The 21,483-nt window shown below is 47.6% G+C and overlaps 1 long non-coding RNA gene across 1 annotated transcript; it reads right to left on the bottom strand.

Annotated features, from left to right (window-relative positions):
* Positions 1 to 6,810: 6,810 nt before the first annotated feature.
* On the bottom strand, positions 6,811 to 9,199 carry LOC133212457 (uncharacterized). The gene is made up of 2 exons (XR_009725479.1): positions 9,027 to 9,199; positions 6,811 to 8,076 (listed from the first exon to the last, which is right to left on the bottom strand). It is a non-coding gene; the product is annotated as an uncharacterized LOC133212457 (long non-coding RNA).
* Positions 9,200 to 21,483: the final 12,284 nt, after the last annotated feature.

The following is a 21,483-nucleotide window of genomic DNA, read 5'->3' as shown; positions in this document are numbered from 1 at the left end:
CTTGAGCCGCCTGGGCCCCGATGATGATGTGCTTGTAATGGGGAATCAACGCTGTGAGGGTTGGGAGCGCACACCCGGCGCAGCAGCTGCCTGCCTGCACCCCCTGAGAACATCATTTATTTTCTCAATCGAAGTTTATTTCATGAAAAGTCATATTCTAAAATCAATGTAAACACATCAAGAGCAACCTCGGTGCATGATGCAGCTGGTGATGGTGAGGAAATGGGCTGGGATAGACAGGCTTACACAGCACGAGGGCAAGGTTTCTGGTGTTTCTGGTCCATGGGATGTTAAAATGCATGGTTTTGTTTTATCGGCTTCTCCTGCACACCCCACAGCATTTCCACCATGGCCTGCTGCATCAGTGCTCTGGGTATGGAGTTTCTCTACAAGAAACCTGGAGAGGGGCTTTGGACAAGGGCCTGTAGGGACAGGACAAGGGGAATGGCTTGAACCTGCCAGAGGGGAGACTGAGATGAGCTCTTAGGCAGAAGCTCTTCCCTGTGAGGGTGCTGAGGCGCTGGCACAGGGTGCCCAGAGAAGCTGTGGCTGCCCCATCCCTGGCAGTGTTCAAGGCCAGGTTGGACACAGGGGCTTGGAGCAAGCTGCTCCAGTGGAAGGTGTCCCTGCCCATGGCAGGGGTTGGAGCTGGATGAGCTTGAAGGTCCCTTCCAACCCAAACCAGTCTGGGCTTCTGTGAACTTGTTCTGCATCCACCCCTGCAGGACAAGGCAGTCAGATTTATGAATTTATAAGCACTGTAGATCACGACCTAGGAAACTAAGGCAATTCTTGGTGCTGAGACCTGACCAGGGTGCAGAGCAGCTCCTGCTGCTGGGCACTGCATCTGTGCAAGAGGCCTCAGGAATTAACCATCCCATCAGGATGCAGTAACTAGGCAGAAGCCCTGAGCAAAATCTGCTGGCCAGTTCTCACACACACAGCACTTTTTTTATAGCTCTCTGCACTGATTCATTGGAAAACAGAAATTTCTCGGATTCTCAGGGAAATAAATGCCTTTTGTTTCGGTTCCTACTTGACAGGCGTATTTATGATGATCACAAAGAAAAGAACACAACAAATCCTGGCAAAAAAGAAAAGGAAGCAAGAAGAGCGAGCCGAGCTACAGATAATAAGTAACAAATCAGGAAAGGAAGGAAGATAATAGTTGTGATTAAAAATCAGATGCTATGAAATAAAGAACAATGGATCTGAGAAGTAAAAGTATCCATTAAAAAAAAATCCATATCCAAATGTGTTATGGGCATCAGGAAAGCATTTTAAATTATCTGGAACAAAAGAAATTCCAGCAAAATTACAGTGTTATGGATCCATTTTTTGATAGGTGCAGTGATGCCATCAATAACAATGCAGATGGTGCAGAAGAGACCAAAAACCTGCTCTGTGAAATGACGAAGACCGCACATCTCCAGATCTTGGTACCCATCATTTTCTATTCTAACGATGGCTGCGCAGCAGCTCCCAAATTGTTAACGGTTTAAAAACAAAAAGTTAAGCTGCAACCTTAATTAACTGAAATAATTATTAATTTTTAAAAGCTTTCAATTAATTTTTAAACCACTTTTCCTCTGCGAGGTGGCCAACTCGCTGCTGCATTTGTGGAGAAAAGCACTAAATATTTTACAAGAATGACAGAGTAAAGCTGCTGTCGCCGTGGTATTGAGAAGAGGGTGAAAAATGGGGCTATGGAGCATCATCAGCCCCCATGACACCAGTCTGGGGTATGGCACTGTCACCTAAGTCTTCTCCTCTCCATCCATGCACCCCTATACACTTAGACTGAGTCTATACTATAAAACCCCCCTTTGTTTTCTCTTCAGCATCAAAGATCCAGTATTTTTTCACAAGCTGGGAAAGCAATGTGTTTCCAGAAGCATCTTGTGATCCTGGATCTTGTCTTTGAAGCAGAAGTTTATTGTCCTTATTATTCTGGAAGAAAAGTTCTGAGCCCTTGTAGTTTGTTGGCTCACAGCAGGTAGAAGGTGACGTGGAAGGTTCGAGTTGTGATTTGTGAGAGTAAGGGCTTATTATGGACATTTGGAGATTTGCTCTCAGTTAAATCACCACCACTCAAGCAGAATATCAGCAAAATAGTTGCAAAGTGGCCCTTATTTTGTTATAGATCATGAAGCAATACAAGGGAATTGATGTTTATCCAGGGAAATGGTGCATTCCACCTCTACTGCGTTACCTGATCTTGTAGAAGGTGTCCCTGCCCATGGCAGGGGTTTGGAACAAGTTGATCTTTAAGGTCCTTCTAACCCAAACCATCTGTGATTCTACAATGAGCAAATGAAAGTGAAAACCAGGTGATATGTGCTCCAAAAGCGCAGCTTTAAGAACTATCTCCCTCAAGCCTTGTCCTTCTCTTTAGCACACCACTTCTATTGTTTGGGTAGGCAGGGAAGGCTTTGCTATGGGCAAGGGATGATAAACTGCTGGCAGGGCTTGGCTTTGTTAGAGCAGTTCTTTGGGTGGGAAGGAGCATTTTGTTGCTGCTTTGTTTCTGCCTGAGCGAGCCCAGACCTTCCCGTGATGACTTCCAATGTGACTCCTTGGAGCCAAAGTACCACAGGTAGCACATGTTATTTAAGTTTTGCCTAATCTCAGCTTAATTGGGCAGTGCACTGGGCTGGAAGGGGCTCTGTGCTGCTACAGAAGGCATTAACACCCGCTGGGGTATACTGGCATCCATACCCTGGAACCGGTGGCTTTTGGCATTGCCAGCTGTCCTGTACCTCAGCAGGGCTTTGCACAGCAGTGTCCTGGCTTGTAACACCATATGAGGGTGGGAATAGCTGGAGGGACATCAAACATCCCCCTAGGACAATGCCACCACTGCGCAAGGGCGCAATGGGGAGCTCTGGGCTGGAACACCATGTGCTCCTCTCCCACTAGCACAGGCACGGCATGAAATTCAGTAAATCAGGTTATGGGGAGCCAGCAGGCTCCTGGCTACATCTACCCTGAGGCTGCAGGTGAGCCTGAGCTGCAAGCTCATCCTAGGTGTGTGATGGAGAGATCAGAGCAGGGATGTATGTGCTGAAGTCAATGCTTTAACACACACTGCCTGAGGCGCTGGAGTTAACGTCCATGCATCAATCTCAGGTGGCCACCACCACCATTATCAGGTCTCCAGTGCTGTAAGGGCACCCTTAAATCAAAGCAGAGGATACTCCTTGAAGAGAAATGCATCAACAGAAGCAGTAACTGGAAATTTTCTCTAGGCTTTAGCAGCTTCCTTCTGGTCCCTCTCTCTTCATATTGAAGACATTCACCATCTTTTGGCAACTCTGTGCTTTCCAAGGCAGCCCAGACACGTGACATCGCTCAGTTTGATGCAGTACAAACATTAGGGAGTTTTTTCTTCCTTTGCCATAGTGGGTTTCATTTTGAACAGAATTTGCCAAGTTGAAATATCATTCACAGCAGGCGAAGGAGTTTTCCTGCACTGAAGGCAGAGGAGGTTTGCAGACCTTTGTGCAAGACCCTGTTCCTCAGCACAGGGTGTCACATCCCAGTGCTTTTACAGCAGACACAATCAAGGCTTTATCCAGTGTCCCTCCAGGTACAGAGCATCGCAATTCCCTGGCTCCAAACTTGCACCTGGAGGGAGATGGGCATTGAGTCCCCACCCAGGCTAAAGCCCTATTTCAAACTCTGCTCGCCTTGTATTTGAAAAGAAGTGGGCTGAATTGAGCTCTCATAGCCCCACTTCCAGAAGCCCAGGAGAACAGCTCAGGAAACGTCAGCTTCCCCATTTCCAGCCAAATGGAAATGCAGAAAAAAGCCAGAAAAACATAAAAATTAAAAGTTATCTAGCCCCTGCTGTCATGGTTGCTATTCACCATCACGGGTGTGTATCTTAGCCCAATCACACACCCCAGAGACAAGCAAGGGATCACACTCAGTGCCTGCTGACGTGCTCAGCACCATGCTAGCACATAAGGCGAGCAGAGTGGAAGTGTATTCACACCATGCACAGCACCAGCACTGCCAGACCAGGGTCAGCTCTGAGATGCTGCGGCCGCACCAGGATGATGCTTTTCCCTGGCACTGCTTGGGAATGGTGGATGCTCTCCAGCTGGGACTGGTGAGCAGGGGGGGCACAGGTGCTGCTGATCATCAACAGAGCCATTAGATTCCCACCAGCAGGGCACTACTTTAAAGGAAGCTGCAGAGGGTGTGGAAGGACAGGCTCCCCTTGGACATGCCAAAATGTTTCTGCTGTACTCACAAGGACCTGGCTTGGCTTGTACGGCTGTTTGCCCAACTGATGATAGCTTGATAGCTGCAGCGGGGAGCCTGTTAATTGAATTCCAAAGGGACTAATTACAGCGGGAATGAGAGAGCTTTCTGTCATCTTCCAGGTTCTTCCCTGCATCTGGATTCGAGAGGGCTGCAGGAGCCGGGACTTGTTGGCAAGGGGCAGTGGAGGAGCCGGTGGTGTGGCTGCCCTCCTGCTGGGCACAGGGAGAGGTGATGCCAGGCTTGGGTGGGATGCTGTCAGTTGTATCCCTTCTCTGGGCACAGGAGGGGTGCTCAGCACACTGAGCTGTTAAGGTAAGCATGAGGAGGGGGCTGCAGCACATGCAACCCTACAGCTCGGGGGTGTTTCAAGTCCTCCTGTGTGTCTTCTGCAGTGCTGTTGGGTGGCTCCTGGCCAGCTCCTTTCAGCTCCTCAGCTGAAAAGCAACCAATGACCTGTGCAGTGCCCCATGCCCAGAAGAAAGGGCAGCTCTGGTCAGAGTGGGTTACAGGCTCCCTTTGTGACTGCAGCCCTCAGCACACCTACTGCTACATCGCACACAGGGCAGGATGTGTTCGGGTGACCCCCCCAGGCTCAGCATCACTGTGGCTGTTGTCTGCAGCAGAGCAGGTTACAGCCATGCCCAGGGTTTTACCCAGGCTGTGCTGCAGCGGTGACTCTTGGGCTGGACATGGACACAAGGAGCCCCAGGGTTGCAAACCCCCATCCCTGTGACTCTCCCCGTGCACACGGTGCTGCTGTGGGGATCATTTCCCTTGGCTGTGAGCCCCAGTGCTGCTGCTTTCCCAGCCCTGCCTTTGCATCCTGCAACCACCGACCCGGCCATGCAGCAGCAGGGAGCTGAACCCCAGGGAGGTGACGAGAACTTCCTGGGTTTAAAAGTACACGGTTTTGTATGTGCATGTGTATGGACACAATCCCTCTTCCTGCTTCCCAACAACTCCAGCTGTGCCAGTGATGCAGCTCACTGCACAGAGCTGCAGACAGACTGTGCTGCCAGAGAAGCAGTGGAGGGATGAGCGCTGTGGTGGCTGGGGAAGAAAATGTTCTGTGCTGCTACGTCCTAAACCAGTTCCTGGCGCTGCCTATTTGACAGCTTCATTGACTGATGTACCTTGCAAGAAAGAATCCTTGGTCATCAAATGATTTTATTGCAGTTGGGGCATCAAATCACAACAGGGAAGTGCATTTTCCCCTGGCTGTATGTTTTGAGGATGCCAGGGGGCAGGTACCCTGTGCAAAGTAGTTATTATTATCATGGGGCAATATCCTCCCTTACAGCTGTGGTAAAATGTATGACCTCATAGCAGTCTTCCAGTATCTGAAGGGGCATATAGGGATGCTGGGGAGGGACTCTTCATTAGGGACTGTAGTGACAGGACAAGGGGTAATGGGTTAAAACTTAAACAGGGGAAGTTTAGATTGGATATAAGGAGGAAATTCTTTCCTGTTAGGGTGGTGAGGCACTGGAATGGGTTGCCCAGGGAGGTTGTGAATGCTCCATCCCTGGCAGTGTTCAAGGCCAGGTTGGACAGAGCCTTGGGTGAGATGGTTTAGTGTGAGGTGCCCTGCCCATGGCAGGGGGGTTGGAACTGGATGATCTTAAGGTCCTTTCCAACCCTAACTATTCTATGATTCTATGACTCTAAAATCTCGGGTGCTTTATGCACAAAGGGGGGCTGTGGATTAATGTAATAATCACCAAATACCACCAAAGGTAATAAGGGCATTTCTGGCCCATGGAGAAGAGAAGAGCTGTGCTGGGCCATGGGTTGCTCAGGGAGCAGGACCTGTGTCTGTGGCAGCCTTGCCCATAACCCCAGACGTGCCTGCCTGGGGTCAGCCTCTCTGCTGTCTCCATATGCTTCTCTCCTGGCAGAGCATATGGCTCCCCGTATGCTACTGCCATGTCCAATCCATGTAGTGTCCCCGTTCCTCCTGAAGCAGCAGGTTATAAATGTCTCCATGCCTTGCAAAGGGGCTTGCTGAAAGGTTTGTCAGGGGTATGGCAGCAGAGGTTGTCATAGACTTGTTGCTTCCCCTGCCTGCAGCTTTTAGGGAAACCAAAAGTGCACAATCCAACCCAACCCGTCTCCAACTGTGCTCCCCATTTGGGTGGCTGTGCTGGGGGTTGAATGATGGAGATCTGAGCTTGTAGATGTGGGATGGGGAACTGAAGGGGCTCTGGCTAAACCTCATGGCAAGATGAGCTGACCCCAGAGGCTCAGACTTTGGCAGAAGGAGCTTTAGTCCAGTGTAACCTGGAGCATCTCCCACACCATGGGTTTGGGGTGTAGGCATAGCCAGGGAGAAGCTGCCTGCCTGTGGTTGCCGGCAGCAGCCTGTTTGTCCTGGGGTAGAGGCAGAAAGAGGTTTATAGACCAGTACCCAGGAGCCCTTGGTCACTCCAGGAGGCTCCAGGGCAGGACAAGGAACTCCTTGCTGGGAATAAAGGCAGGCAGAGGGTGAATTTACTGCAGCCAAAGTGTAAGAGAGAAGTGACTGAAGTCAGAGGCAGCTGAAGAGAAATAACAAAAATCAATTTTTTAATGGATTTGCCTGTGCTTCACACTGGTTCCAAGAAGCTTGCAGTGATCCAGGAAACAAGGTAATAAGCTGCTGAGATATCTATACTGCTTCTGGACAGGACTGCGCTCTGGGTATTTGTTTGATTGGGAGGCGGTGTGTACTGCACATCAGCTGCCATCTCGCGCTTTGTGCTTAATAATCAAACTCAGATTGTTTTATTACTTCTTCCCCAAAGGCTTCCCATTATTTCTAGCTCAGGGTTTGTTCCTGTCCCACTTAAAAGGGGCTTTTTCCAGGAGCCAGCAAGGCTGAGTGTGTGCGTGGTTACCCAGGGAGTAGCGGGCAGGTTGCAGGATTGAGAACAAAAGCTGAGAGGAAGGACTTTGCTGCCAGGAAAGAATATCTCTATTCTGCCTCATTCTGTATTTCCTGTAATTGAAAAGGTTCAGGTGCTCCCATAAACCCCAGCTCCTGTGCTTTCCCTTGGGGAAGAGGTGCAGGTAATGCTTTCCTGGAGCCCGGCACGGGGCCCTCGTGGGGGTTTGCTGTCCTGTTATCAGTAATAGCAATGATGGTAATGAAACATCTCCGGGAGCTGGGGTGTCGTTCCTCCTTCAGCCCTCGTGTCTCAAAGGTAAACTATTGCATTGCCGATATTGAGCGCAGGGTTGTTTGAAAGTATTACGGCTCCAGTTCATCAGAGGTCATGTTTTATTTGGTTTTGGCCAATTGGCAGTTCCCTGTGTTTGCTCCTGGAAGTAAATGTCTTCTCGCTTGCTGTGCCAATGCCAGCAGTGGTTAAAGCCGCTTTGTGCTCAGATCTCATAGCAGCAATCTCTCCCACTGCTGCCTGCTGGGGTACCTGGCTCCTCTGTGCATGTACAGTGGGCAAAGCTCCCAGGAGGAGGGACTGGGGTTTGGAGTTGCCAGCATAGGTGCATGGATGCCTCCCAGCACCTGTGATGGTCTTGCACATGTACGTTGTTTCTCCTGCCCCAGGAAATGCCAGATTTGCTCCAAACCATCTGTCCGTATCCAGCCTTAGCAAGCAAAACACATCAGGTCTTAGGTCCTGCAGGTGATGTCAGTCCTCTGGAAGACTTGAAAACCCTACAAGAGCTCCTTTCTGTGTCCTTAGGAGTGATAGTAGAGCTAAAATATTGACCAGAAACTCCAAACAGAAGCTTTTCTGCATTTTCACCTGAAGAGTCAGGTTTCCAAGGTTTGGGTTTCTGATTTCTGGAAAGAACCTGTACCTGAGCGGAGGCAGGAATATTTTATAACCAGCTCAGGATCATCCAGAAGATGACAGCAAGACTCTATCTAAAATCTCTGACACCCTCTCGTGCTTCCTGACTGCCAATGGAACCCCTAACCCAAACACCTGGACTGGGAAACCACCTCTCCATCTCCATAAAGGGTCCTTTCATGACACAAGTTACTGTCAGGCCTTGTTTGCATCCCTGCTTTCTGACCGATGGCTGTTGCTGCTGGCTTGCTCTCATCCTATTTATCATATACATGGTTTTATTTGGGTTTATTGCTGCTTTCACCATCCATCTCACCAAGGCACTTCTTTATCATTGCCTTTTTAATCAGTGTGGCTTTTTTTTTTTTTTATAACACATTTAGGGCATCTTTAAAGGATGGTCTTCAATAACTCTGAATTAATCACTCCACTAATCCTGATCATTTTCCTCCCAGCTCCTAAGTGTTTTCAGCAGGTACCTTCTCTGGCCACAGCATATGGCTGTATCAGCATCCAGGCACAGATTGTACTTGGGCATGGTAGGTCACTGTTAGTAAGGAGCTTTGGTTGGTTATCTGTTCACCCTAATCCATTAGAAAGGGGGCTAAGACAGCAATGTTCTGGAGGTAAATGAACACTTGGAAAATAACAGGGATATGTTTCTGAAGCTGTAAGGACGGGTGATTAGGAGCCACCCAGGAGGCATGCCTAGAGCTAAAACCACACAAGGTGTGCTTATCTCCTTTGGGAAACCAGGGTCCAGCCATCTCCAGCACTCTGCTTAGGATACAGTGTGGGGACAAGAAGGAAAAGGAAAACTCTCCTCCTTTTGAAGAGGTCTCTCACAGATCCACGGGCAGAAGCTGAGCTCCCCTGTTCGGGTATTTTATGGGAGATGCTGGGGGCTGGCTCCTGCCTCCTGGAGCTTTCTTAGAGAGAAAATAAATCTTGAATTACCTTGTTTTCATTTCCACTAAAGCGGCATGTTGGCAGTTGCCTTGGAGCTAATCATCTGACACGGTGCTGTGCATCCGGGGATGGCTGCAGCCTGGGTGTGCTGGCTCTGTGTTGGAGGCTGACAGCGCAGTGTTATACTGTTGTTTTCCTACTGCTCTATTGTGTTCCCAGTGCATCATAATAAAGAGGAACACGAAGGTAGGCAATTTATCATAATACAAATATAAAAGGCATAGTAATGTAAATTATGCACATCATTAACCCCAACTGTTGGGGTAAAATGGACACAAATTCTGTAAGAAAATCATCTTAAGGTTGAGCCGTGATGGTTTGCTCTAAAGTACTTCCCTATGGGTGCTGGAAGCCATGTGTGTCTTCTCTTGGGGCTTGAATCCTTGTTAATGCATTAATAGCAGTATAAGGTGCCTGTTCCTCCTCGTGGCCCATACTGTGTTACCCATGGAGGGGCTGCAGTACCCTCAGGGATGCTCCTGCTCCACCAGTAAATCAACAGCAGGTCAGGCAGCTCAAATGGGATTCACTGGGCTATGGTAACGTGAACCTGTCACCATCAGCTCCTCATCTGTTCGAGGCAGATGAAGTCAGTGGCACAACTCATCTCACCCTGCAGTGGATGTCATATATAGGCAGGTGAATGATGCAGCACCCCAAAGTGCTTTGTGTTCCCTCTGGTGTATGGGAAGCTGAAAGCAGCCAGCTGGGATGCCTCAGTTTGATGTCTGATGTTGCCAGAGGTGAATCCCATGCCATGCTGCTGCATTCTCAAAAAATACAAAGCAGGGAATTGGTGCTGAATGCCTCCTTCTTTCCTGTTTCTCCCTTACCTTCCTTTCTGCTCACTCTTTACCCCCTTCAAAGTGGAAAGAATCAGTTTAAACTCTTGCATCAGCTCACCCTCATCAAAGGCAGCTGAGCTTCAGCATGAGTGGGATTTCCTGGCCCCCTCCCATCACCCAGATTCCTAAAGCTGGTTTAAAGCAACTGAAAACCTTCCTGTGTAGAATTTTCCCTTGCAAAAATTAGCCCTCATGAAAATAAATAATTCCCAGAGGAAATTTCCATTTGATTACAAATATTGACTTGCTTGGGGGAAGGTGGGCTTTTGTGGTGGGTTTTTTTTTTTAAAAAAAAAAACAAAAATCCATTTTGAATCAACATTTTCAAATTAAACATGTATGTTCCCTCTGTTATAGCACTTAACTTGTAAAATACCAATTTGGTTGCCACTGGTTAGGGATTTCAGGAGTTTCTTCCATCCGTGTTTTTCTGCAAAAGCTGAACAAAGGGGACGCCTTAAAATTGGGCAAAGATTTGTTTTGATTTTAAAGGATTAAAGAAAATGAAATCTGAAATGTTGCAAACCATTTTCATGCTTATGGAAAGAACCTCACGTAAAAAAGCATAAATATGAGTGTTAGAGCTGTAGCTCCAGGAGATGCCCGAGCTGCAGGAGCACCAGCCAGAGCAGACACAGCGAGTGCTATCCCTCTGGCATCACTCCCATGGTCTCCACCATTCCACTGCTCCCGTTTCCAGCAGGTTGGGAGTGACTTTGTGTGGATGTGGCAGCCAGGACACATAGGAGATGAGCAGACAGGTGGGAAAAACTCAGTGGTCCACCACCTTAGTGCTGGCACCAAGCTTTGCATGGGCTCCCCATCATTTCTGGATTGAATCATGAGCATGGGGACCTTCAGCATCCAGGCCAGTAAATGTTTCTATGGGTTACAGAACTCAGCTTAGGGCTTCACACCCCACCAGAGCGGTACTTCAGACACCTCTCTGGAGTTTGGACCTGCCAGACAAAGCAAACCCAACTGCTTAGGATGTGTATTTTTGGGATTTTTCCCCCCAGACTCTCTCTTTCTCCACTGTGAGTGACCCTTCTGCCCTTGGAAACACTGAAGTTCAGCTGAAGCACTTCAGGAACTTCACACATTTCAAGCCATGGGTACTCAGGTGTGAATGTGCACTGCTTTTACTGCTTCATGGATTAACAAGAGGTAAGAAACCAATTCAGCTGCATCCAGTGTAGGAGCTTTGTCAGGGGAAAGGGGCTAATTGTTCTTTGTATGAGAAGAACATGGTGAGCTCGTCCTGCTTGGTTTTGAAGAGGAAAGAATGGGTAGGAGGAAGAAGGAGCTGGAGGAAGAGCAATCTTCTGATGTAGACAGGGTTCCCATAGGCTATTTGTCCTGTGAGAGGTATTGACAGAGGCCAGCCTGCAGCCAAATGTGCCTCTGCCAAAATAAAACTGAATCATGATCATTATAAGTAACCCTGCCTGGAGTTGGGGGCTCTCTTGAAGCCTGAATAAGGGGCAGAGGGGTTAAGCTCTCCCTGGAGTGAAGTGAGCACCCCTGGTCCCTGCAGAAGATGAGCAAGCTTTAGCAGAGGTACTGCATGCTGGAGGCATAAAGGTATCGTCAGAAACGACTCCAGACAGTGGAAGTGCTTTTTAGGAGCACTTTATTAATAGACACACATAACAAATGGCTGATAACAAATGCAAAAAGCCCTGGGACTAAAGGCCATTCATCGCAGCAGGAGGCACTGGGAGCAGCTCTCGCTAGCAGCAGAGCCACACTCTTACATCAAAGCAGGGAAAACAAATGCCTGAACTGTTTATTACAGCAAAGGTGCAATCTCTGCACCTCCCAGCCATGCCTTAGCACAAGCAGGCACTGGGCTCTGTTAAGTGATGCTCAAGCCTGTCTTGTACCACACATAGCACAGTGAAACCTGTAGACCTGGCTGCCCTCCCTGTGCATGGTGTGTACCTGACTCTGCAGTGATCAGTGCCAGTATCCAGCACTTGATCCATGATTCCTTAATGCTCTTCTTAAATAATAGTGTTTAAAATACACTGTTCTGTGCAGATATGATTAAGCTGTTTAGGACGATGGATGTTGCCAGTGAGGATAACCTCTCTTAAGGTTAATTAATCATTTGTAAACCAACCTTTGGATGTATGCATTATTCATCTGTGCTCCTGAACTAATGGGCCAGATAATTTTCAGCCACTGGATTTTTTTGTCAAAGTCTTTAGTTACTCCATAACTGAGGGCAATTGCTGAGGTACAGGGAGGTCAATGCCCTGGGGCGTCGCCTCCACGAGGGATGCTTGTACTTGCCCATCATTTAGACCACAGCCTGGGTTTAGGCTGGACCACAGCCCGACAGCCACTTTCCTTCCCCACCTGCGTATTCCTTCCTTGAAGCCTGACTGACCTTAAACTATCTTAAAGACTCCTCTCCAGGAGCCTGACATTTAAAAGTGCAGTCACAGAAAATAACTTCTTCTAAAAATATGTGTAACTTATTTACCAGCATGGGGAGAGAATTCAAATGACAACATACATATACATCGCACTGCTGGATGGGGACGTCTGTGGTAGCACTGCTTTCTCCTCCAGCGAAGCTGCTCCCTGTGGGACTGTGGCGTGCAAAGCTTTTCCCCACTTCCAAACCTGGGACTGGCCAAGCAGGAGCAGGGATAAGGAGAGAGTGGATCCACATGTGTCCTCTCCTGGGGTGCAGGGAGAGCACAGCCTTGGGGAACACAAGGACATGATTTAACATCTCAGCCACCAGAAGAGGATGTCAGGAAAAGACAAGCCACCTTTCACTAAGAAAACAGCGCATGGATCATTCTGTGTCAGATTACATAAATGAATTGGGGGGGAAAAAACAAGAAAAAGGAAATCCAAGACTAAACACAGCACAAATCAGCGAGCTCAGTACTCGGGAAACCGCTTGTATCTCCACGGGGAAAAGCCTTCTGCACCCCATGTCCTTCCTAGTGAGAGCAAACCCTGCCCAAACAGGCTCATCACCCCCTTCCTCACCCAAAATGCCAGTGTACCCACAGGGCCATCTCCAGAACGTAAGGCATTCATGTATCTTTAATTATTGTTTCAGCCACACAAATCCATGCTGAATTAAAATTCATGATGGTTCTAGGGTACAAGTGCAAACAATTTGTTCAGTAAACTTTGCTCTAATTGGCATTCTGAAAATTTCCTGTTAATCAAGCCCCTTGGGCTCGCTTTACCAGTGTAGCTGTGCCTGCGAATGTCAGTGCTCAGAGGGTGCACGCATGTACGCCGATTTCAAGGGTCTTTATGAGATATTAACTCTTACACCTTGTTCTCATATTAATTTGCAAGTAATTTTTTAACAACCTTCTGTGGCCCTGTCTTTTATCTCTCTGCTTCATTACTTGAGGCAAGCAAGCGAGCGCAAGAGCATTTGTAAAACCCCAAACCAAACTGCACTCTACGATCTGAATGTGAAATGTCCCCAAGGGCACCTGCGATTCCTCCCTGTCGGAGCTGCTGTTCCAGTGGTACTTGACTCCAATTTCCACTGAAATTAGAAGATATTGAGGCCCCCACAGTTAATGTCAGGCACGTGAACAGTGCCTCTGCATGGAGGCTCCAGCCAAACACACTCAGAAACAGGGCGATGCTTTGGTCCTCATGAGCCTCATGAGGATAACGAACATCGCCTGAAGAGTCAGGTATGAGCAGAGCTGCTTCTTCATAGAATCATAGAATGGTTTGGGTTGGAAGGGACCTTAAAGGTCATCTTCAGTCCAGTCTCCCCCAGCCTGTGTTTGTGCTTGGAATTGCCCCAACCCATGTGCAGGACCTTGCACTCGGCCTTGTTTTGCTCCATGAGGTTCACACGGTCCCACCTCTGCAGCCTGTTCAGCTCCCTCTGGATCCCATCCTTTCCAGTATGTCATCCCATCCGCACATACATGGAGAACAGAAGAAATGACCCCAGGAGATGCCGGGGTCTGGGGGAGTCTTGCTGCAGAGCCCTGCTTCCCACATACTGTCCAACATTGACCAATTGGCCAGTTCTGGATCTTTTTTTCCCAAGCAAGAGCCTCTCCACAGCAATGCCGTGTCAGTCCTACCTGGGACCACCTGGGACTACTGCCAGGAGGATTTTAAGAGCTTTCAGTTTTGCAGCCTTATCAGGCTAGTCCTTAACTTACATCCCAAGGGATTTGGGAATAGGAGAAGCTATATATAACCCAAGTGCCTGTTTCCCATCAGCATAGTAAGACAGAAGAATAGAAATAACAGAATAATGAGCATCTGACAGAGATCAGGGGAGCAGTGGAGCAGCTCAATTGGATGGAAATACACGGTAAGGAAACACATGAGAACTGGCAGTTCCCAGAAGACACCAAAGATGGTGCACAACAGCAAAGTGCTCCTCTGTGAAAGCAGATAAGCATAATTAGATGGCATTACAGCAGCAGCAGGGTCTGGAAGCTGGAAAGAAGTTGTATGGGAAGTCAAAACAGGTACGTGCCTGGAGGGAGAAGAGAGGAACAATACAGGTTCACAGCATGAGAACGGCTATGTCTGCACAAGATTTTGGAGGCAACCAGCAAGGGTCTCCAAATAGATGTAAAATGAGAACTGCAAGATGTGTAGGGATGCAAGCATCTGGGGAAGAACAGACCGAGCGCTCAAAGCAGGAATTTGCCCTGTCACCCTCGTTTCAGTCTTTATGAAAAGGTTAATTGTGAATGAAACTTAATGAAACAGGCTTTGAAGAGAACTGTCGAGAAGAACCAGCATAAGGGATGAAGTTTAAAGCCATTGGGATATGTCAAATGTATTCAAATTAAGAGGATCTGATGAAATGCACCCAAGAGCACTGAACCCTTGGTGGCTGTCTTCAAGATTTATGAAGGTGTAGAGGTCCCTGGAGGTGAGAGAAGCACCTCTTGTGTAAGAGAATAGCCTAAAAAAATGAGTAATCATCTTAATCTCAATTCCCTTAAAGAGGCTGGAAAAAAGTCTTAACTGAGCAACTTGTAAGATGTGATGATTAATAAAATCAAAGACATGGGTTTGTCAAGAACCAGTCGTGTCAACCAAATGTGACTTCCTTCAACCATGAGAACCAAATGTGACTGGTCGTACGGCATCCTGGATGATGGGGAGAGCAGAAAACACGTGAGTGAGGCCTTTTGGATTTTCCCTCTGGACAGCCTCAAACAAACTAAGAAAACACCCTCCAAAACCAACCAGAGCTCAACAGGCAGAGCAACCCCTCCTGAAGAAGAGGAATGGAGGGAGAAGGAGTTTTCTTTCCCCAACCTCCAGTGTGGCACTAGAGGAGGTACTGTCAGCTTTCCTCTCTATACAGCCAATGAACTGCCTTTTTCCAATTTGGCAAACCACAGCTTTGCCCAAGGACAGCCCCTTTCCCACAAGAAATTGAGACCTAAACCTCTGCTACACTGATTTCCAGCATCTCATGTTGGTTTATCCTTAATTTCACCATGACATCAGCATCCCCATGCGTATTTAAGCAGAAACATTTTGGTGCAGCTTTATCCCATATCAAACGGATACTGGCATTGAGCCGAAAAGATGCTTTTGATGGAGCTTCAGTTTCTCCACCTGGTTTGGAAACGGTGCAGATCTGTACAAGCAGCCTGTGAAGCCTGTGTGTGAGGATGGAGGCTTTGCCCCTCCACTCTCAGCCCTCCAGATGGATGGATGAACCGATGGATGGGGACCCTCGCAAGCTCCAGACAAGGGACTTTGTGAGCTGTAAGAACGGCTGCTGGAGGGATGCAGGAACAGAAGCTTTTGATACTGTTTCAAACAATATGTAATTATCAGGTAGCTGAAAATTAGCCCATCTGTGCCTCGGGAAAAGACAATGAGAAGTTATGTGTTACTAATGGCTGAAAAGCGCTGGCAACACAAAACAGGGAATTTTCAGTAAACTTTTCTCTTAAGGTAATGTAATTACACGGTGTAATCCCCAAATCTCCTGACTTTTTGGTGGGTTTTGATAAAGCTTATGAGGTCTTCATCCTCCTTTCTTTTTCTTCTCCTCATTGCAGCAGCACTGTCTCTGGCATTTTGAGCTGTGCCAGCTGTCTGGCTGGGCCACCTAAAGCAGCAGATGCGGGGAACATAAACTGCCTTTACAACAGAACAGCTAACAACATGTATAAGGTTTTTCTAAAGCAGATTGTAAATACCCACCCTGCCTTTGCCACAGCCTCCTCTCTGAATACAAAGCACCCAAGCTTGTAATACTACTGGTAATGTTGGCTGGCCAGAGCCCGGGTCTGTGATTCAGGTCAATGCACACACAAGCAACAGCATGGTTCAGATTTAGGACCCCTTTTGTTTTCTCTGCTTTTGGTCCCTGCTGATCTAGCAGGCTTTCCTTAAGTGCCTGAGGATCTGGTGATAAGGTCTTTGGGGGTTGATGAAGCAAAACTGGAATAGCATAAACCTCGTGCAAACAGTCCAGGCAGGGTAAATAGCTCCTGATTTTTTTATTCATACTTTTGTCTGTGGAATAACTGGGAGTAAATTGCTTTTTCCTTGCCTAGTCCAAATTATTCAGAGAATTTTTCTGCTGATTTTTGCTATTCTCCCTTTCGAGAGCGTTTACTCTCCAAGACGGCCCGCTTAGCACTGAATGGAAAGCAAATGTTGCCTTCACCTTCACTGAACTTTGAAGCAATTGATTTTTACCAGCAGAAAAGAAGAGCTGAGAAGTGACAGCTCGTGGGCTTTGCAGAGGATGAATTTTGCCATTTCACGACTGCCCATGCAGGAGGATACAGGCGTCCCAGCAGAAAGATGACAGATGCTCTTTCGACTCATCTCCATTCAGCCACCAGCCCTGTCCTCTTTCACACGTGGGTTCCTTGGACCGCCAGCTTCTCTGCAGCATGCTTTAAGCAGCCCATAATAGGGAGGGCTCCAAGGGAAATTATTCTTGCTAGCTTTTGTCTGGTAATCTGAGGTCAAGAAAACAAAATGCTTCCCCTCTGTTCTCTCCAGTGCCATGGCAAGAAATGCAGCCAAGCTCCCGCACCAAGAACAAAAGCAGAGTTGGCACAGACACAGGAGCTTCTTAAATGAGTTTGCCACTAGCCGGAAGGGCTGCAAATTGAAGCAAAGATAAGCCCCTTAGCATTTTCCTTCTTTAATCCAAGGCTCATAAAAGCAGAGATGTGTTTCTAGTCAGTGGGCTTTTACACAGAGGCAGGTATTTCATTTAGCCAAAAAACCTCTGGATCGGATAAATTATTAATGTTATTTATAAAGGCAATTCTGCCATTCAGCAACTTCTTTTGGATCCCTACTCTTAATCTCCCTGCTTAGCATAAGATACACTCCAGTTAAAAGGCAAAATCACATTCCCTTACAAGGCCTGCAAAATAACGGAGTGCTGAGGTGCCTGAAAAAGGGTTGTAGTTTAAATTCTGCTATAAAGACTAATACATTTATCAGTGGAAAACATAAGCCCCTCTTGCTTGTTCCCTCCCTTCGTGCTGGATGGGGCCTCACTCACACGCATCAAGAGCCATCAAAGCTACTCAGCGAGAATGATGGAGATGCAGAACACGCTACTGCTTACACAGCCTGTTAAGGATGTTTGGTGGCTGGGGGGGGGCAATACGGTGAGACAGCAAGTAATCCTGTCCTCTCCTATAACGTGTCCTCTGGGACACCCACAGCTATGTAGGGCTTCTGCAGGCTGAGCCCTACACACACCCCATGGATCAAGGTGTTATGAAGGGCAGAAACACCAGAAGAAATAACCATGTGTCTCATCGAGTGGACACATAAGTTCCCATGGTCAGGAAATGGAGTCAGGATGCTCTCAGTCGCAAAACAGGTCCTCAGAGACCTCAGGAGAGCTGCCACAATGGTGGCATTGCAGATCTCAACCACAGTAAAACCAGCATGGCACATAACCACGAGGAGCAAGGGAATGAGGACAAGAAACTGAGTGTCCTGGTGCATGGCCAGCGCCACCATTTCACTGAAGCACAGAATCCCAGACTGGTTTGGGTAGAAGGGAAGGATTAAGGTGTCTGGCAAACGGGAACAGCCTGAGAGCAGGCTATCAATATTATACCTGGGGTTTGAGCACTGCATAGGAGAAAATACAGAGACAGGGATTCACCCAACAAGATGTTGGGGTCTGTCAGAGGAGTTTCCTGTGTTCCTGTTATATTTGGCAGAGATGAATACAAAACAAATTGGGGACACAGAATCCCAGCCTGGTTTGGGTTGGAAGGGACCTTAAAGCTCACCCAGCTCCAACCCCTGCCACAGGCAGGGACCCCTTCCACTAGAGCAGCTTGCTCCAAGCCCCTGTGTCCAACCTGGCCTTGAGCACTGCCAGGGATGGGGCAGCCACAGCTTCTCGGGGCACCCTGTGCCAGCGCCTCAGCACCCTCACAGGGAAGAGCTTCTGCCTAAGAGCTCAGCTCAGTCTCCCCTCTGGCAGGTTCAAGCCATTCCCCTTGGCCTGTCCCTACAGGCCCTTGTCCCAAGCCCCTCTCCAGGTTTCCTGCAGCCCCTTTAGGCTCTGGGAGCTGCTCTAAGGTCTCCCCTTCTGAAGCCTTCTCCAGGCTGAACAATTGCAATTTCAGTTGCAACAGTGGACATGATGAACAAGCTCCCGCAGCAGGGTGCCAGCACTGACAGGTAAATAGCACCCCTCCCCTCACGAGGGTGGCAATGGGTGTTTTGGGGTTAAATACCCTCACTGAGGAAAAGGAGATTCAACATTTCCCCCAGAAGATGTGCTCAAGCCTCTAGGAGGGGAACAATGGCTCCTTGTTCCCACATCAGGACTACAGATGGAATTAACTAAAACGTATACCTGCTGTGACCTATACACATACTGGTGGTCATCACACCACAGGTACATACAGCCATGAGCCATCCTCCAAATTTGAAGGCAACACACGTGTTGCATGACAGGGAATGGCAGCACATGGGAATTGCAGGGGGGTTTGGACAGCTTCTCAGGAAACGTTTCCTCCACGCAATACGCATGTGCCGTGAAATCCTATTTCTCAGCGTTTTCCTCTCCAAAGGCTGCACGACAAACTGCTTAATTGAGCAGCCAGCACCAGCTGATGTTTTATTTCAGCATGATTTAAAGCAAGGCGAAGGATGTTTGTTTGCTAAACTCCCTCCACCTTTTCACAGTAGGGTTACGACAGCGACGTGTATTTTGCATAGACAGCGTCGCCCCTCAGGAAGAAGCACTCGGGATGTTCAGGATCCGTTTTTCCTCCTGGGTTGGGTGCTGGGGATGAGCAGCAGCTCGTGGGTGGCAGCATGGTTTGTCTTTGATCAGCCATGAGCAGGGAGAGCTCCTGCAGCTGTGCTTGAAGCTGGAGATGTCTGAGCTACGGGCACCTCCGAGAAGCGCGCTTTTATGTCAAAACGACTTATAATAAGATTTTAAGTTTGTTCGGGGAGCTGGAATGAAATATTTAAACACAGCATCAGAGCAGCATTTTATTCTCAGGAAAATGCTGAAATGCCATTTGCAAATCAGCAATGTTTAAAATTTTGCTTTGAAACAGCAGCATCTTTATGCAACTGGTTTGGGTTTTTTTCCTTTCTAGGAAGAAAGAAATAGGGGGAAAAACAGCTGAGAGATTGGCCATTTCCTCACAAATGAGACATCTGTTTTTCAGTCTGTTCTGGTGAGCCTGTTTGGAGCCATCATTCCCATTTGGAGCAAGGAGAATCTGCCTCCAGAGCAGCCTACGTTGTTGCGTCCAGTATTCAAATTACATTATCTTTGTTTCTTGCACTGACAATGAGACATTTAGTTTGGAGAACTCCACTGGGCACTAGGGCTGCTCTGAAGGGTTTGCATGATTTGAAATAAATATCATAAAAGAAATAGGAAGTTCTTGTATAAAAGCACGTCTGTCCTATTTTATTTTTTATTGGAACAGTCTTTATTTTCTTTTAGGTACAGTTTCTTCATTTGCGGTCCTTACTTTCCCTATGTATATATTATATCTTGTTAAACACAAGAAAACAGCTTACTTCAGTCCCTCCTCAGCACTCACACAGTTTCATACCAAGGCCAGGTTGGATGGGGCTTAGAGCAACCTGCTCTAGTGGAAGGTGTCCCTGCCCATGGCAGGGGTTGGAACTGGATGAACTCTGAGGTTCCTTCAACCCAAACCAGTCTGGGATTCTCTGATCCTATATCCGAGTCCTTGCTGTTCCCAAGCAGCACACAGCTCCAGGCATGTAGCCCAGAGACATCAAAGTTCTTTGGTGTCTTGGTCTGGGTGGCATTTGGGTTACACTGAAATTCATCTATGTAGGTGCCTGTATTCTGAGAAGTGAATTAAACCATTTCCATTAGGAAAAGCAGTTGCCAAAACTGGCATTCGAGGTTCAAGCTGCTATTAAAGAAAGGGTTATTCTATTATAGTGACCAAAATATACTTGTATTCAGTATCTGAGGAAGATCAGAAAGTTCCAAATCTCTTAAGATGATGTCTGATTTAAAACAGAACAAAACACCAAACTTCTGATTTTGTATACAGCTTGTGCATAGGGGTTTTAAATACAACATTCAAAGAACTGTAAGGATAAAGTGTTGGCAAGCAGCATAAAAAATTGCTTAAAAATAACACTGGGAGGTGTCAGAAGAAATGCACCTCATTTATCCCAACCCCATAGGATCCAAAATAGCTGATAGGATTGAAAAGAGGAGTAGAGTAGGTGTAAGAAAAACCCTTCCACACTGAAGGCAGGTCTAACTGGAGAGTGTAGGCTGAAGCATCCTGGCCAGTTAAATGCACAGTGATAATGTCAGGCTAGTACAAGGTTTTAAGGCACAAAGGCAGCTTCCTCAGCAGCCAGCATGGATAGAACAGAGCTAGGAATTTTCTAACTCCCAGGTTCTAGGGTAGGCTACGGCAATCCTACGGGTTTCACTTTGGATCAAGCTGCCCTGTACATACCCAACATTCAGGAAGCCAGCAGATCTCCAGCCTGCAAGCTGGATCTCCTCCCTGAGAGTTGAGCCAAAGTCTCTCACAAGCTTGAGGTACACTGTGAAATAAGACAAAATCAGCCCCCGTTAGCAATGCAATAATCAGAAGCTCACACTGTCTCCAGCTGATCCCAATTTCCCCATTAGCTCACCAGCTCACTGATATTTCAGGCCCTGCTTTCTTGCTGACAAAGCTCCTACAGCCATTTCCAGCACCCAAACCTGCATCAGCCTCTCTGCTTCTCTCAGACCCCAGTTGTGCCCATGGATCTCCTAAGTGAGTAAGTGTGACTGTGATTTCTTGTGCCCTAAAAGTAGACCCTAATCAATGATGTTCCCACCATACAGCACTTAAATTGTAGCCATGCTTGGAAACTTACCCACAACTGTCAGCTGATGCTTTTGGCCCTCTTCCTGCCTTCCTCACCTGCTCCTTGCTGCTACAAACAGGGAGGCAAAACTCCTGCTATCATTGTGCAGGTGATTAGAGGAAATTGCATTGCTCAAGCATTTGGTAGCTGCAGCCATGCTTTAGCTCTTGACTTGCCTGCTGGGAAGCTGCCAGAGAGAGGGAAGTGTAGGCATAAAATGAATAGCAGAA

The sequence above is a fragment of the Neopsephotus bourkii genome, unplaced genomic scaffold (genome assembly GCF_033783945.1).
Source record: "Neopsephotus bourkii isolate Nb327-2 ecotype Australia unplaced genomic scaffold, CSIRO-AGI_Nbou_v1 NB_716, whole genome shotgun sequence".
Classification (NCBI taxonomy): domain Eukaryota; kingdom Metazoa; phylum Chordata; class Aves; order Psittaciformes; family Psittacidae; genus Neopsephotus; species Neopsephotus bourkii.
The sequence above is the reverse complement of the archived record's forward strand: the minus strand, read 5'-3'. Positions and strand labels throughout refer to the sequence as shown.